Raw genomic sequence first — 6,800 nt, forward strand, 5'->3', positions numbered from 1 at the left:
TTGTTGTCTCTTTGACACATTCCCCATTTCACTTCTCAAATTTATATTAAAATACAATATCAAAATATGCTCGCTACTACCGGAAGCTAGATTAGATAGATAATTTGTTGGTTCGGTACTGCCGCTTGTAGTTTGGAGGGTTTATTTTGTTCAAGTTTATTATAATTTTAAAAAATGAAACTGTGTCACCATTGCATATAACGTTCACTAACTCGGCCATCCACATAAAGTTTTGATAACCGTCCTTAAATGGCATAGCAAAGGTTAAGTTATAAGCTAATCAAATGTTGTTTTTTTTTTCTATCTCGCTTCCGTTGCTTGAAATTGGTCTTACAGATAGAAAATATTTCAAAGTCTTAAATCTTCGCTTTTGGCGAAAGGTTTAAAATATCTGTAATTAGCAACATTAAAGTTGATAGCTTTATTATTTTTTCACCGATTTTGCATTTTACTTGAAACAACTTTAATTGTACATGTAGAAACAAAACATTACAAAGGACAGCGAATAAAGTATCCTGGAAATACATTTAATACAGCACGGCTTCTGGCAAAAGTTCACTTATCTAAATATCACGAAGAGAAGGCAATAAATGGTGACAACAATTGATATACGTTTACGTCTTCGAGTGGAGTTTAAAATATCCATAACCATCTTGTAGCACAGAAAGGACTTTTAAAATTACAAATACCACAAATGTTGCTATTTAAAAAAAAATATCTTTAGATGGGAGCAACATCTTTTGATCATAAAAAATCATTTAAAATAATTAATAAAAAATGTCCATTATTTATTCAAGATTTAGTTGTTATAAAAAACAATTCATATAATTTCAGGTATGTGAACACTGCTGAGGTACCTAGACCTAGAACCTCAAGTTATGGTAAAAAATCCTTTAGATTTGAGGCAGCACAAGAATGGAACTCCCTTCCCAATGAGGCTAGAATTATTACCTTTTTTGACCAATTTAGGAATTATATAAATCCCTGGTGTTGGGGTCAAAAATGCAACTGCAGTTCATGCCGTTTCCATCCAGTGCTGTCTCAAAGCTGAAATTTCTTTCTTTCTTTTTATTTTTTATTATGGTCTTTTGCTCTGTTTTTTTATACATTTATTGTATATACCTGCTATTAAATGCCAGTGCTTAATAATTTATTTATTTTTTGCTTTTATGCTTTTTAGTTTGTTAGTATTTTAAGATATTTAAGTTATTTGCTGGTTCCCCCATTCAATGCACATAGAGGTGCTTGCCGCATGAGCTTTGACTCTGGAGGCTCAGAAATCAAAATTAATTTGCTTTCATTATATTTGCATGCTTTTTCATTTTTATTTATTAGTATTTGCATGATGCTGCATGACTTTTATGTGATAGTCGGTTAAAGAGCTCACCAGAGCTCATGTTTTGTCTGTTATTATGTATATATTTGCCGACTTTAAATTAAATTTACTTACTTACTTACTTACTTACTTACTTACTTACTTATCATATTTTAATGTACTACAGTTGACGTCAATGGTCTGACAATTCTGAAAATTGGGCGCATGCACTTGTCTTTAACAAATAAATAAATACTAGTATACTATTATTTTTTAAAGTTATGTAGAGAATTTTATCAGAGACAAGCGCCTGTGAATATAAAAAAAAACATATGATATATACATTTTAAAACATATTAACCAATTGAACAGAAAACGGTTTTAAAACAAGGAAAAAATGTCAATGATACATGTAACTATACAAGAATAAATTTAACAATTAGAGACGAAAACCCTTTTAGCGCGTATACTGGACGGACGCCGAAGGGAGATTATCTATAACACATCTTTTGACAAGTAATTGAATTTATAATGTATATATATTTTAAGACCTCCCCCATATTTTTTCACTGAATTGGAAGTTCCGTTCTAATTTTTAGACAGTATACTATTCAGAAATTCGTCGTTCCTTCTAAAGAAACACATTTAAGGTTACAATATTTGCAAATCAAAGATGACAATAAATCTATCAATACAACCTCAACAATGATTTTTTTCAATAATTCAATTAATAACAACATCTGTTATCCTATTGTTTACGTTTATCCCTAAAACTACTTTTCGTTCGAAAGATGTTTACTTTTTGTTATGTCTCAGATTGGTAAGATATGACATCGTCTTTGATCATTACCTGATTTAATTATTTTTAGTCGAGCTTGTAGGGGAATTAATGTCAAGTATCTGAAGTTTTGACGAAAGTATAGTAGAAGTGAAGAAGGTCAACATGGTATGGCGCCCCTTTTGAATAAGGAATCATTGCAGTGAATTTTAATTGCACATAGTTTTTGCTGGTTTGACTTCCAGTGATTGTTTTGTTTTCTTCTGAATACAATTCTTTTTTGCTAAAAACGTTCTTAGTTCTTTAGAACTTGCAATACTATGAAACTTTAAAAGTAAAGATTAAAGGAATACCGAGAAAAATGTATTACAAACAAATCAGAATATTGACAATCTATAAAATCATACAATACAGAGCAGACCAAAGAATGTCACACTATAAATTAAAAGGACATATCAACATGTAAACAACAAACAAAACTTAAAATACTAGCAGAAAAAAACAACGACAGGACATGCCTTTGATCATGCAAATAACTCAAAATGAGAATAAAAGTAAAACATAAATTAGTAACAAAAATGAAAATGTCATGTGTATGTGTAAAAACGCAAGACACGTGTTTCAAGTATAACTTTGATGAGGTAAATTTGGGAAACGTGTTTGTGGCATAATTTTGATGTCTTTCCAATATCATTTTGATCAGGTAAGCTCGCGACACGTGATTCTGGTATAACTTTGATCAGGTAGGTTCGACACGTCTTTCTGGTATAACTTTGATCAGGTACGCTCATCGCGTGTTTCTGGTATAACTTTTATTGGGGTAAGCTCGAGACATGTTTTTTCGTATAACGTTAATCAGGTAAGCTCGATATACGTGTTTCTGATACAACTTTGATCAGGTAAGTTTGACGCGTGTTTCTGGTATAACTTTGATTAGGTAAGCTCGCGATCAATGGTTTGGGACTTTAAAAAATACAAAGTATGTGTCATCATCAATATCAAAAGATCCAAGATAGAACAAACAAAAACAAAAATCTACAGGCATTAAAGACACCTAACTTAATTGTTATTCTCGCCCATGCACTGGAAACTATGTAGAACGAGAAACTCGATCTTTCTTTTTATCAAAATTGGTAAAGTACTGTTTACTTCGTTTATTTGTCATAGCATTGTCTGTACAATGTATATTGTAGGTATAAAAAGGAATTACATATATGAATAATAGGATCTATACAGTTCTTGAAGATAACAACACGATTCGATTGTATCATTTGATAATATCAAAGTTATTGTGAAAAATACCGAAAAGGGTTAATTGAGGTGAAACAATCCAACAGAGCAGTGTAAAATTTCGACACTAATAAATTGGTTTCTATTTCATAGCTTTTATCAATTAATTATGAACAATGTTATTTATTGTATCAAGTTAATTTCTATGTAAAAAAAAAGAAATTTTGTCACCATTGCATATCATGCTCAATATTAAGCCATCAAAAAGTAAAATAACAAAAATACCGAACTCAAAGGAAAATTCAAAACGGAAAGTCCATCATCAAAGGGCAAATTCAAAAGCTCAAACACATCAAACAAATGCGAAAACAACTTGAATTTTGAACAACAGTCCTTAAAAAAAGTACCAGCAAAACATATGCTATCAATTTTCAAATGATATTTTTCTATCAAATTTCCGGTGCTTAAAATTTAGTCACAATGGTCGCAAATATTACAAATTGGTTACTCTTTTCTTTTGGCGACAAGTTTGAAATATCTGTGATTAGCAAGATCAAAGATTTTTTCACCGATTTTATACTTTTAATTGTACATGTACAAACAAAACACTCAGATTATAAATGGCATAGAATCAAGTATCACAGAAATGAATTTTATACTGAACGGCCTCTAGCATCATTTCATTTATGAAAATATCATGAAGAGAAGATGATAAATTGTTACAACAATTGATATACAATAACGTCTTTGAGTGGAATTAAAAGTATGCATATAACAATCTTGTAGTACAGAAAGGTTTAAAAAACTGCAAATACCACAAATGATGCTATTTTAAACAAGTACTATCTTTCAAAAAGGTATAAAGATGAGAGCAAACTCTTTTGGTCATATTTAAATGCACTAAAGTTAACATTAATGGTCTGAAAATTGAGCGCACGTACTTGCAATTGTCTGTAACAAATCTACTTGAAAGGAGTCAACAAATGATATTTGTATAGCATTTGAGCTCATAAAGCTTCAATTGTAGATTTACTGAACCTGGTATAAAACTAAGATTTACCTGTAGAGACGTTATAAACAGGCATAAATAATTGATGATCGCGATGACAGTGAACTGAAAACCTGTTGGTTTAGAAATAATATCGCATGGGTGATAACAAAATATTAATAAACGTATGCTGGAACATCGACAATGACATTTTCGTCAATCAGAGAACGGACCATCGAAAACATCCACATGGTTACAATAGTTTAGCATCACTGAGGTCAAACGTAACGAATTCGACACTATTCTCCTGGTATCTATTATTGTCGATAAAAATGTAGGCTTTATCAGTTTCGACCTCTCGAAGCAAGAAGTATCAGATTGATTGTTAAGTATATGGTATATTTTTTCAATGAGGTAAAAAGTCTCAAAGAAGGAGTTTAATGACCACGTTTGACCTATGACCGCACAGCGTAAGTTTAGTCTACCTTTCAATTCACTGAACTAGAAGTTCTATTCCAACTTGTAGACTATATTTTGAGGTCATCTTTAATTCTCGAATAGTAAAATCTTAATAATTTTTAGAAATTCGTTGTTCCTTCTAAAGAACAGTATTTTAGGTTTTATTATCCAAGAATCAAAGATAACCTCAAATATTTGTCATTTGTCTGAGCTGCAATACTGTCCCCATTTCCTCGTATATGAATTGTCATTGAATTGACCATTTTACCAAATACAACGTGTTAAATAGTTTGACAGGTACCGATTACCTTCAAGATCACTTAATTTCCACTGCGTTTTTAGTAGGGATCGTCTTACTCAGTAGTCTTAAATGTTCTGTTAAATATTTTGAGGATTGATGGTCTGTTCGTTTTTTTTTTTTTTTCTTGTCTTTGGTAAATATTGCTGAGAATGATTTTTTTTTCGAGATTTCAATTTTTAACATTATCTCTTATTCTATAGTTTACTTTCATCCCTGTAACTAATTATATATAGAGAGATTTTTTACATATCTTTGTCTCAAATCGGTTAGATATGACATCGTCTTTGATCATGACCTTATTTGATTATTTTCAGACGAGCTTTGACGGGGAATAAATGAGAAGTTGGTGAAATGTTGACTACAACGTGGTACAAAGTGAAGAAGATCACTTCAAATAGAACCTTCTTAAGAAGTCTTTGCAATTAGTTTTAATCATTGATTGAATTTTCTATTTTGACTTCCAGTGAATATTAAGTTCTCTACTTCTTCGTACTATTTTAAATCTTGCTAAAAGTGCTCTTAGTACATTTGTACTTGCAATACTATCAAATTTGACAAATAAAGATTACAGGAATATCGAGAAAATGTATAACAAACAATTCAGAATGTTAACAATCTATAGAATAATACAAGAATATGATATCAGAGAGAACTTCAAAGACTGGTATACTATAAATTAGAGGACATATCAGCATGTGAACAATAAACAAAACTTTGAAGTTCTTTGTTGCATAAAAAAAATCCGCTGACAATACATAACTTTGATCATGTTTATAACTCAAAATATTAATATAAATAAAAAACTGGTAAAACAATAAATGAAAAGGACATGTGCAAGACACGTGTGTCTTGGATTACATTGATCAAGACAGTTTGAGTTCTGTTGGTTGGTAGAGTCTAACGTTTGATTTTGTCAGTTTTATGAACTTCTCTCTTTTGAGTTTACCTTTGAGTTCAGTATGTTTGTTAACACTTTTCTAGTATCACTTTGATAAGATAAGCAGGACACGTGTTTCTGATATAACTTATATCAGGTAGCCACGAGACAAGTGTTTTTGGTATAAAAACGAGACACGTATTTCTGGTATGACTTTAATCAAGTAAGCTCGAGGCACGTGTTTTTGGTATAACCGCGATCACGTATTTCTGGTATGACTTTAATCAAGTAAGCTCGAGACAAGTGTGTCTGGAAAAGCTTTAATCATGTAAGCTCTAGAAACGTGTTTATGGTTAAACTTTGATCCGGTAAGCTTGATACGTGGTTCGGATATAAGTTTGATCCGATAAGCTCGAGACATGCGTTCCAGATGTAAGTTTGATCAGGTAGGCTCGACACCTGCTTCTTGTATAAATTTAATGAAGTAAACTCATGATACATGTTCTGGTTTTGATTTTATTCAGGTAAGCCTTAGATACGTGTTTCCGGTAAACCCCTGATCAGATAAGCTCAAGACACGTCTTTCTGTTTGATCAGATTGCAGGACACGTGTTGATTGTATAAATGGAATTATGTAAGCTTGAGACACGTGTTTCCGGTAAAACTTTGATCAGGTAAACTCGAGACACGTGCTTCTAATATAACATTGATCAGGTAGGTTCGACACATGAAGAAGATCACGCCAAAGGTTTTGGAATTTTAAATAATGCAAAGTAACCATGACGATCCCAATCAAAAGGTCCAAGATTGAACAACCATAAACAAAAGAATTCAGACAATAAAAACAACCAA

The sequence above is a fragment of the Mytilus californianus genome, unplaced genomic scaffold, assembly GCF_021869535.1.
Source record: "Mytilus californianus isolate M0D057914Y unplaced genomic scaffold, xbMytCali1.0.p SCAF_5, whole genome shotgun sequence".
Taxonomy (NCBI): Eukaryota; Metazoa; Mollusca; class Bivalvia; order Mytilida; family Mytilidae; genus Mytilus; species Mytilus californianus.